Source organism: Pocillopora verrucosa, chromosome 4, assembly GCF_036669915.1.
Source record: "Pocillopora verrucosa isolate sample1 chromosome 4, ASM3666991v2, whole genome shotgun sequence".
Lineage (NCBI taxonomy): Eukaryota > Metazoa > Cnidaria > Anthozoa > Scleractinia > Pocilloporidae > Pocillopora > Pocillopora verrucosa.
The window spans coordinates 135,622-147,772 of NC_089315.1; the positions used below are offsets into that span (position 1 = coordinate 135,622).

At 37.9% G+C, this 12,151-nt stretch overlaps 2 long non-coding RNA genes across 2 annotated transcripts; both read right to left on the bottom strand.

Annotated features, from left to right (window-relative positions):
* Nucleotides 1-2,434: 2,434 nt before the first annotated feature.
* Nucleotides 2,435-3,683, bottom strand: LOC136280586 (uncharacterized). Its single transcript, XR_010717362.1, has 3 exons — nt 3,433-3,683; nt 3,172-3,265; nt 2,435-2,934 (listed from the first exon to the last, which is right to left on the bottom strand). It is a non-coding gene; the product is annotated as an uncharacterized lncRNA (long non-coding RNA).
* Nucleotides 3,684-6,581: 2,898 nt separating this feature from the next.
* LOC136280622 (uncharacterized) lies at nt 6,582-9,715 on the bottom strand. The gene is made up of 3 exons (XR_010717418.1): nt 9,599-9,715; nt 7,689-7,774; nt 6,582-6,942 (listed from the first exon to the last, which is right to left on the bottom strand). It is a non-coding gene; the product is annotated as an uncharacterized lncRNA (long non-coding RNA).
* Nucleotides 9,716-12,151: the final 2,436 nt, after the last annotated feature.

Sequence of the window (12,151 nt, forward strand, 5' to 3'; positions counted from 1 at the left end):
ATCACGAAATTTTATGGTCATGAAAATTATTTTCGTACTAGGACCAAGAGTTCCCATCTAATGAGAAAACCTGTAATACTACAATTGCAGGTCCCGTGAAAAAGGCTCCTTAGGGAGGCAAAAAATGAAAAGCAGGGGCGGATCAGGGGTTCCAAATCCTCCCCCTTCCCCATCATCAGACCTGTGCTTTTTTTAACTGCCTGTCTCACCCAGTTATTCTTGCACGTTAACGCTTAATATGAAATATTTATCATTTTGTCTTGAAAAATATTCTCAGCTTGATTGGGCTAAAGCGTAAGGGTTGGTGCTTTATGAATCAAAATTTTCAAGACCACTCTTAAATGATGAAATATCACGACAATAATTTGGTAACATACATTTTTCGCTGGTTTAGGTTTAAGGATTTCTTTTTGTGATTATGTTGCAGTTCTTTTTAAGGGTATTCTAAATTTTTGACGTCTGTCACCTAACTACTTTACTTCCCAAGTTGAAAGGCATTTCACTAAAATTTCCTGTTCTTGTCTCCGAGGCTGACATGACCAATTTGGCAATTATCTTTTATAGTAAAGGTAAAGAGAATGTTAACTGTCCTTTGTATATCAGCTTTTAATTTGTGTAAGCGTTTTGAGAACTGTAGGTCTTAAAGTAAACGCTCCGACAGGCCCCCACGGAAGAAGGGAGGGGATGGTGGAGGGCCTCGAAGAGCGAGGTGGCATTTTAAGAACTCGGATACCACTACAACGCGAGGTATTTTTTTCTCTTGCCCAGTGAACACGGTATATGGTATGTTCTGCTTTAATTTGAAACCCAAAAATTTTAAAGAAGACACTGATCTATTGCAAGTTTATTGCCAAGTGTACAGCAATCAACAATTGTGATTAAAGTTACGAAAACAAAAAAAGAAAAATGCCCAAAGGTATTGGAAAATGGTCAATCTAAAATAAAGTTAAGATTCAATTAATTATATTTTACTAGAAAAAACCAGTAGCAGATAAGCGAATAATTTTTTTAGTACAAATTGATACTTTCTGTTATCTCTCTCCATGTTTTTGTTGAACAAGTTATTTACCGAATCTCAAATCAGCAGATAAATAATTTTTAACTAAGAAAATGAACAGACGTATTTTTTGATACTTCATTGAAAGCGGAAACCAATTAATCTACAAAGAGTCTTCTGAACTTTTAATCAATCTTGAAATCACTCCATCATTGTAATTACAACACACAAAGAACACATTAGACAATCAACTAAATACCCCTAAGCAATCAGAACCCCTACATCAATCGACTTGTACTTCTTGTCACAAGGCACTAGCACGTTTTGAAATGATGTCACCACAGTAATTCTAAATTGGTAAGTTGAGCAGGAGCATTCAGAACACTCTCTGCATTCTGTTAATAACATTTTAGTCATGGCTATTGTTAGTATGAGCTGGGCTGTTAAATCAATTAAAAAATAATTAGAACGTTCCAAGCTCTCGGATCGAACAAATGCTTGCTTTTCTTTTTTGTTCTTTCCTGCAAAATCAAAACAACCTCGACTCCTACACTATTTCTTTACTTTACGATATGATGAAATCATATAGATAAACCCGTGTAATAAATCACTGTCGTAGTTGCTTCAAGACCGTGCAATGTTACTTCCATGGAGGAGAATGGTTGGGCGAGTAAGGACGTTTAGATCAATTCCTTAGAGGTCAAATGGAACGCTCCCTAAACGCGTCGTATGGTGGATCTCTTCGCATCTGTAACTCAGCTTGTGGTCACGATAAACTTTTTAGCACTCCAACGCTGTTCTATTGATATCCCAGTGTTACAAATTAAGCCGTGAATCGCTAGCGACCCTGTTATTGCCTTGCATCTTTCCAAAGGTCAGCTGGTGTCTGTGGAAAACTAGGTTTTGTGAGAAAAACATACCTGCGTTTCATTTTTTTATTTTGCAGTAAAAATCATAGGTTCATTGATCATACAATAAAGTTATATTTATTCATTAATTTATTTATGAATTTAATATATTTACATATTTATTCATCTTCCTATTTATTCATCATTTCTTTATTTCCTTGAGAATTCAATTAAGAAATAATCACTGTTATCAGTTATTGAGATCTATTTATTTCTTTATTTCATCTTTTATTAAACAATTATTTTTGTTTATTTTTAAGTTATTAGGTAACCTTTTATTGAGGCATCATTTAAAAAGACCTGTGTACGACATTGTAAGTAGACGCTCTTCATTGTGTTAGTGCGACAACTGAAGACAAGACTGGACTGAAATACACTTAATTGGACTTAGATGTGGGATTTTCCGAACAACACCTCACTCGACTGGACGGGACCGCAATGTACTAGGTTGTTCCTAACTTGACTGAGCAGGACTGCATTGTGCTGGACTCCACAGCAATTGGTTGTTCTGGACTGGACGGGACGGGGCTGAGCTGATACGGATTGTACTGCTCTGCACTGCATTTGATTGGGCTAGACTCGACTGCAGTTGACTTATATGGACCTGGGCTATGCCGGATTGAAATGCATTTAACTGGAAAGGACTGAATGGAATTGGGCGAGAATGGACGGGACTGGACTCCACTAATTGGATTGGACCGGACTACACGTTAGTGGACTGGACTGGATGGACAGCACTTGAGAGGACTAGACTTGATGGCTCTGCACTTCACTGGACTGGACTGTCTTAGCCTGAGCTTGACTTCACCATACTGCGCTACACCGCTCTACCCTGGATTTAACTGGAATGCGCCATACAGGATAGCCAGTTCATTGCACGTCACCACCATCATTGCACCGAACTGCATTGCACGCCTCCAAATGAATGTACTGCACTGCATGTGGATGTACTCCAGTGGACTAGATCACACAGCAGAGCTTTGCACAGCACTGGACGTAACTTGGAAGGACTGTTCTGGATTGCCTGAGCTGCAATGGAGTTGATGGCAATACATTAAACTACACTTGACTTGTATGCAAAAGACTGCTAATAAAGGCTGATAATATAATGATGTTTTGAGAAAAGATCAACTAAACCAAATTGTATTATGAAGTTTGTTTCAGTTTCAGTTAGTCAAGACAATTCGTGTTTTGATGATACGAAATGTAACCGGCTAGGGAAATCGTGTTAGTTGTCTTTGAATTGTCCCATAATTAAATACTTACACTTAAACGTCATCTGTGACCTTTCTGATGGGCTGCTGATTGGGCCTTGGTCAAAATCACTAGCTATTAAAGTTTTTCTCCACTGAAGACAAAACTGTTAGGAGACAAAGAAAGTGTTAAAATATTAAACACGTCACATTGCGAGTTGTTAAACGCTGTCATCGAACCATTTAATCGGGAAGCCACCTAACAAATTCTGTAAAGAGAAAATTTCAGATAGTCCAGAACCAAGAATAATTCTTACCAATGATTACACATTACCTTTGAAGCGTTCGATGTGCTACTTCTTTATGACGTGATCCGAAGTGAGCCTCGAGGACATGCTGAGAAGAAAACATCTAAAAAACTTGTTGCAACCAAAACATGCCGGCCTTACCTCTTTCAGATGACCTCAAGTGCTGATCGACGATAACTTTTTACTCCAACTGCTCTATGCAACGCATCAGGGTTTTCCTATCAGCGAACGAACCCACCTTACACAGGTTAGTATCATAACGTCATAATAATTCTTTTCTTACCTTGTCATTGATGCAAAGCCCCTGAAAATGGGCTGATCTTGAGCTGCAGAAATTTAAAATGTCTCAAGCTCTTAAATCGAAAAAGAAATGCCTGCTTTTCTTGTATATTCATTTTAGCAAACTCGAGACAACGCTAACTCCTATACTAAACTAGATTATACTATTCTATACTATACTTCCATCACACAGAAATTTAACGTACCTGTGGTTTTGTCCCAGCTTTGGATTCTCCTCGTAGTTGTAGCGCAGCTTGCTGTTATGAGTCTTCTCGTGAAGCACTCCAGTTCTGCTCTACTGATATCCCAGTGTTGAAATTTAGCCATGAGCCACCGGCGATTTTTTGATTGCTTGTGTTTCCAAAGGTCAGCTGGTGTCTTGGGAAAGCTAAGTCTTGTGAGAAAAAATATTTGGAAAACTTTAAGAAAACGTCGCACTTCAAAAGAACGCCGTTTTTTTAATTGAGCTGTTCTAGTTATACTCTTTTTCACCCATTTAAGAGCATTTTTGTTAGAGGTATACAATCTGCTTTGACTATCACTTACTTCCATTACGACTGAAGACTGGACTGTACCACGCTTAAGTAGAATGGACTGGACGGCACTGTTACTTCACTAGATCGGACTGTCTTAGGCTGCGCTTGACTTCCCCCGACTCCACCACACTGCACCCTGGATTGAAAAGGAAAGTACCATACAGTACAGCAGTTCACTGCACTTCACCGGACTGATCTGCATAGAACTGCACTGCACTTTTCCAGATGCACAGTTCCCGAAATGAGCTTGTCTTGAACTGCAGTAACGCGATTTTCCAAGCTCTCAGACAAAAAATGTCCGCCTTTCTTTCATATCCCTTCTTGCGAACTAGAGACAACCTTAACTCCAATACTCTACTATACTATGTAATACTTTTGCAAGTGGAAAACAATCCTCTTCGACTAGCTTTCAATCCATTACTCAGAAATTTAACGTACCTGTGGTTATTTCCAAGCTTTAGAGTCTCCTCGCAGCTGTTGCTCAGCTTGCTGTCATGATTATCCATTCCAGTCCTGCTCTAATGATATCCCAGTGTTACAAATTCAATCACTAGCGACCCAGTGATTGCTTGTGTCTTGGGAAAACTAAGTCTCGTGAGGAAAAATACTCGCAAACTTTTAAGAAAATGTGGTATTGCATTTTAATATTCTGCAAAAAGGATTGTTTTACATTGACCATACGATAAAATTTTATTTATTTATCAATTTATTTATTTATCAACTTATTTATAGATCAATTTATTTACGTATTTATTCATCTCCTTATTTATTCATCATTTCTTTAGTTCTTTAAGAATTAATCAATTATATTAGTTATTAATATATATTTTATTTGCTCAATTTATCTTTTATTGCACAATTGTTTTTGTTTATTTCAAATTATTGGGTTAACACTTGTTAAATTATCAAGCGAACAAACCCATCTTAAACAGATCAATATACCAAAATTATAATTCTTCACTTGCCATCTATGTGATGCACAAGTCCTGAAAATGGCCTCCTGTTGAGCCGCAGATATAGGAAATTCAAAGCAAAAAATTTGAAAAGTTTTGGTCAGTCCCCGAAAATGGACAGAGCGAAGTTTTGAAATCTTTAACTTGAAAGCCGCAAGAACAGTTGGCACTCGACAATGGATGACTTTGGCTAAATTCAAAACAACTTCCAAACCCTCCGAAAATGGGCGAACGCACAGTTAACACCAAAGCGACTTTGATTCCGGGGTTTTTTCAATGGCAGATTGGGAAGTCATTGAAACAATCCAGTTCACGATTCGAGAAAATACCCCGAAATTGGCAATTAAAGCCTCCGAAAATAAGTAGGATTTAAAACTAGTTTCTTAATAAAGGAAAGACACGGAGACGCTCGTATTTTAATTAAATTCTTGAGACAAATTTACACAGGGTGCCACAAAAAATGATACATATAAATTTGTGTATCCCAAAAATAAAGAAAAGGGTTCGGCATTTTATTTTCTAATACCATATTATATCAATAAATTTACTGAGATTTTTCGAAATTACTTCACAGAACCGAGCAGGAGCAGACGCGCACCTTAGACGAAAAATTTGGCGTCCACAAAATTCCGAGTTTTCCGTGTCAGTAATGTCGACATCCGGATAGTTTGAACACCTACAGTGTCCCAGACGGTGCTTTAATTTTTATATCAACTTGCTAACAACTTTCAGTCGCTTCCCATTGCCTTTGTATTCCGAACTGAAAATCCGAACAAGTTCTGAAAGGCCGAGCGAAAAGCTTAAGTGACATTCGAACCGAAAGTGAAGCCGAACCCAGTTAGTAACACGATCTCATTTTCATCAATACATGCGTAATATTTTTTGTAAAAGGCTAATTCTCAACTCGTATTTGAATTTCTTAAAGCCGATTTCCAATAATAACGTTAAAATCTGGTTGAACCTTCGAGCTCAACTTTTTTTTTATGTTGAACAGTCTTACTCGATCACAGTGTTTAAGATCCCTTCAATCAAGTGAAACTGAAAATGTAATAGGCCACAGTCGAAGTAACTATGGGGAAAGACGTGCGCTTAAGTTAATGAGCAGCTGACTAACACCGAAAGACCTGTTGATGAAGAGCCGAAGTATAAACGAAGCCGATATTGTGACAAACCGAAGAAACGACGAAGAAGAAACGATCCAAACCGAAAATATGCCGAACAGTATTCGATTGAAAGAAAAATTTTAAAAATTTGGAGGGAGGACCTCGCCCAACCTCAAGGGAACCCGCTAAGCTGAATAAAGTTTTTACTTCGACTACTTTGAGCCGAATCAGAAGTACGACAACTTCTAGTAGAATTTGGATTTTATGGTTTAACAAGCGCACTATTTATTAAACCCACAAAGAATCTTACTAACTGGCCGGACATGAGCGTCTTCTAACTGACCTGTACCCAGCCTCCCTGTATGCAACAGAGAGGAAGGGAAGAAAAAACCTGATGGAGCGTTGGCCCTTTTTTTCACCACGCTTTCCCGATTATATGCGAGTTATACTGGTAACGAGAGTCAGCACTTGTCTTGTGATGATGGACTGGACCATTCGGAAAGGAATGGCGCGGACTGGACCGGGCCGTACTGGGCTGCATGGAACTGGACGCTAAGTTTTGGACTAAATTCACAATGCACTGAACTCCACTGAAATGAAGTGAACTGGACTAGCTGGAATGGAATGGACTGCACGGTGTTTGGACTGGAAAGTGTCGTATTAGCCTAATGAGAAAGATATTGTGGATGAAATAAATAATACGGCAAAACATCATGGCCCATTGTGGAAGGGGAAACATTGCAAAATAATCATATTCTAGGTCGCAACCATCGCATATGTCAGAAGAACTGAATAGGGATTTTCTGTTCACCACTTTTTGCTGAAACATTGCAAAAATTTGGTTGATCTACACGCAATAAATTTAAGTCATTTTTCCAGAGTCACCCTCGGGAGTAATAAGATCGGAAAAAACTGTTTAATTCGAGTCACTCCTTAACCCTTCACAGCCTTACATCAATGTTTTTACTCTCAATACTGTTCGCTATACATTTCTTAAGGAGAATGTGTTTAACTATCATGACCTTCGTTTGTTGGTGATTATTTCCTTTATTCTTGTGCGACTTTAATTTGTCATTAAGGGTGAAATTGCAACGAGAAATAAAATGTTAGTAATTCCCAAGTTTTTAAGATTTCCAAAAAAGTGACCAATGTCTGGGAACAAAACCCCCTTCAAATTGCTAAATATCAGTTCACCTGGAGTCATGCCGAGTAAACATCGAGGCGTACCTTAATTTTTCCTTGCGAAATTTGGAGAATCTTATTGTAGGATTATATTTAAACGTTTTCAGATTATCGCTTAATTTCAAGCTCAGAAAGGAAACAAACAAACAGACAAATGAAATCTTATGCAAATTGTGGCGATAACAACCAATCATGTAAACAAGATTTGAATTCATTAAAAACTACTGACATAAGAGGGCTTTTTGTCTTTAAGTCAAGTCATCTTTCTTTAGGCAGGCTGGCCCCATCCGCCATAGGCTGGTATCAAAAGGGGCCCTGTGTAAAATTAAGAGTACATGATAAAATTTTTCAAGTTTACGAAGTACCTTAATGTACAAGGAGTTAAAAAATTCGAGTAAAGGGAAATTACATTTCCATGAAGTACAACTTTTTTAGATCAATACAATAAAAAAAGCAATTAAAGCATGTCTAAGTATTATATTAATAGAAAACTAATGACTAAAATGAAAACTAAGAGAGTTCTTAAAAATGGAAAGCGACGTGGCTTCTTTTACTGGTGTTGGTAAGTCATTAAGAACAACCGCGCTGAAAATCTGAATGTATTTTTCCCCAACGTTAAACTTTGGGTTCGGTAAGTGGATGTCATTCCTTTGACTTGTCGCGTAAGTGTGAATGGTGTGATTTCTAATGAAATAATTCGATAAAAATGGAGGAACTAAGTCATTCATTTATTTAAAAACTAAGATACACTTGTGGGCTGTTTTTTGTGCTTCCAAATCGACCCACCCTAACATTTTGAACGCTTCTTCGGTCGTTGCCTTCCTTTGTATTATGTGTGCTGCCCTGTTTTGTAGACGTCGGATGTAGCGATTGACAACCCACCCCATACCGTATCAGTGTAATCTGTTTAGTATTGGCTGTACTAAACTACTATACAAACATTTAGCAGCTTTTAGGGCGAGGAAAGATCGTATGCGGGACAGCAGGCAGAGATGCTTGCCCACTTTGTTACAAATCAGTTCTACATACTCGTTCCACGAGAGATTCTCGTCTAGTATAACCCTTAAGCAACAAAAACTTGATACCCTTTCAATTTCTTTCCCATGGAGTTGTACTCTGTGGCCTGAACAATGTTCTAGTTATTGCCTAGTACCAAACAGCATTAATTTAGTCTTATTCTGATTGAGTACGAGCCTGTTGCTTACTAACCATTTTTCGACATTGTTTAGATCGTTTTGTAAAACCTGCTTGACGATTTCTGCGCTAGGGTCAGCAAAGTTGATAACTGTATCGTCAGTGCACATGCCTATTGATGACTTAAGCAGACTTTGCGGAAGATCGTCGATGTATAACACAAACAAAATCGGGCCCAGTATAGATCCTTGGGGGACCCCATAGCAGATAGTTAAACTGGATGACACGTCTTGGTTGTATTTGACTTTCTGTGTTTGAGTAGCAAGATAATCTTCAAAACCATTTCAGGCTAGTCCCTCTAATTCCATAACGTTCTAGTTTATGCAGCAGACAGTGGTGGTCCACTAGATCAAATGCTTTTTTCAGATCTATAAAAATGGATCCGGTAATCCTCCGTTTATCCATTTGTTCTAAGATGTAGTCAACAAAGTATACAGTAGCAGTTTCAGTGGAAAATATCCGAAAATCAAAACTTGTCATGAAAAAGGGGCTTTTCGTCTAAAATATCAGAAGATTTACAAATCATCTTTGAGTAAAAAGCGTATTACTGCAATTTTTATCATTCAGATGATGTTTCGATTAAAAAGAAAAAACAATAAGTGTGAGCCTAATTTTTCAATTCATAGCTTGTAACTAATCAAAATTTAGGAGCACGAACCACGCTTTCACCACGTTAACGCGGAATTTCAGCAAAGAAGATTTAAGATTAGAAATGGTCCTCCGCGCGAAAACAGTTTCAAAGAAGAATTTCAAGGAAGCTGATTTTGCAAAAGAAAGATACGCAATAGAATTTCTACTGCTAAGTAATTGACGGCTTCTGGGTAGAAATACGAGCAACTGAAAAGAATCAAAGGATTTAATAAAACGAAGCTTCGACCTAAAACCCCACTTGAATTTGTAAATTAATAGTTTTACTTATTTATATAAGCGTCGATAAACACTTACCTGCTTCCGTCCGTTGCCAGAAATGATACGTAATGTTAAGTTTAACAAAATGAGAACGAAAGAGGGCTTCCAAAGGAGAAACACTGTGTAAGGGCTAATATTATGACAAGAAAGTCACCGAGGTAGAATTTCTCTAAGCTTGAGATAATTTCAAAAAGTGCACCATTTAAAACTTCTGCGTGCACGTGGGTTGTCGAGCTCTTCCCTGAATGGCTCGTCTAACTGCACGGGTTTTTAGCGCGCACGATTTTTCTAATTAGCACCATTCATTAGAGGTACATTTTGTTATGGTAAAACGCAAACGCCAAATTAACATCTGGGTTCTCTCATTTTTCTTCCAAGACAAAATACAGAAGGGCTGCGCAACGAGTACAAAAGTTTTGCACAAAATGCAGAAACTGAAAGGGAAGTAACAAAACTTCCATTTTTGTCGTAGTCGTTCGTCGTGGGTTAGTGAACTCCTCCTGAAGGGCCCCATTCATTAGCACCATTCATTAGAGGCTCATTTTGTTATGGTAAAACGCAAACGGCAAATTAACATCTGGGTTCTCTCATTTTTCCTCAAGGAAAAATAAAGAAAGGGCCTCGCAACGAGTACAAAAGTTTTGCACAAATGCAGAAATTGAAAGGGAAGTAACAAAACTTCCAGTCGTTCGTCTTGGGTTAGTGAGCTCTTCCTGAATGGCTCGTCTAACTGCACGGGTTTTTAGCGCGCACGATTTTTCTAATTAGCACCATTCATTCGAGGCACATTTTGTTATGTTAAGTGCAAATGGCAAATCAACATCTGGGTTCCAAGACAAAATACAGAAGGGCCTCGCAACAAGTTCGAAAGTTTTGCACAGAATGCAGAAACTGATAGGGAAGTAACAAAACTTCAATTTTTGGTGTAGTCGTTCGTCGGGGTTATTGAGCTCTTCCCTGAATGGCTCGTCTAACTGCACGGGTTTTTAGCGCGCACGATTTTTCTAATTAGCACCATTCATTAGAGGTACATTTTGTTATGGTAAAACGCAAACGGCAAATTAACATCTGGGTTCTCTCATTTTTCCTCAAGGAAAAATAAAGAAAGGGCCTCGCAATGAGTACAAAAGGTTTTCACAAAATGCAGAAACTGAAAGGGAAGTAACAAAACTTCCATTTTTGTCATAGTCGTTCGCATTAGGACTATCCTTCTATCAAAATAGCAAAATATGATGTGAAATAAGCCATAATTATTATTTTTCACGAGATTTAATATTTTTTTCTGTTTAGTCACAGCTGAAATGATAATAAAATAATCGACAAAACTTATGAGAAAAATTAAACCTTGTGCTATCCGCCTGGCCTCAGTTGTTCAAAGGCTAGGTGGTGTTATTTACCGGATAAATCGCTATCCGCTGGTTAAGTGTCTACCCAATATACACGCGATTTTAAGCGCTTTATTTGCATGAAACTTTTGGACTTTCTAATAGTGCGAGGTTCACATTTGTGAGTGTTATCTTAGCCCTTAAGGTTATCTCTAAATTAGCCGTTAGTGCGTTTGTATATGTGCTATATACGTGCCTACATGTGCATCTATCTCGCATAGTTAAGAAAACACCACCAAATGATAATATATGTGCTAAACTTTTCGGAAATAGTAGTGGAAGTTGGAATTGTTGGTGAAGTTAGTAGACGTTGTAACAACAGGTAGTGGTATATTAAACAAGAAGCTATTGTGGTCCAAGACTTCTGGTACTCTTCGCTCAGCGGGTTCAGTTGCTCAAGCTATCTGCCCCCTCGCGTCCCAACTCTTTGATACAACCTCGGACTCCTGCCAAGTTGTGTAGTTTTTATGCCTTTTTTTTACCTGGGTATCAATCATCGGTCGTATAAACAAAATGTTAGATACACATCAAGGAAATCACGTCTTGCCGTGGCTTGTTCCTCCGCTTCCAATACAAATTGTCTACAGGTTCGACTTGCATGTTTCAGTTCGTTTTGTTGCTTAAAGAAATCCATCATAAAGGTTAGTAGAAGCTTAAAGAAAGATTATTGTACGTTGATACTAGCGTAAGACACGTTAATGAGATGGGAGCCCCTTCGTGTAGATTCCAGAGAAAATTCGTGTTGCGATTTAGGGATCTAGAGATTTAGTGATTTTCAATACACTAAGTTTATGGTATTTGGAAGGTCAACCGTGGAAGATTTTCCCTTCATATAGGTTGGAAAGATATTTCCTTCTCGTAAAAAAGGGAACCAAAGAATTCTGTACTGAGGAGGTCAAGAATTCCTCTTTTGCTACATTGTAAATAGAAGGGAGTACCTTTGCTACAGAAACTATAACTACGAATAATCATTTTTTAAATAATTTAATTGTTGTATGTTTTCCTTTTTGCCAGAGAAGCAATGTCTCAAAACTTGATCAAAACTGGGCATAAAAGCTTTCTTCTCAGAATTTTCATGTTTTTACGAACAAACCATAACAAGAAGAAGAGTTGGTTTTGTCAAAATTATACTTTTAAAAGGAGCTGAAGTAGGCTCTGAAAAGTTTGTTTGGTGCTCTCAGTGATTTTCTTACACAACGAGGGA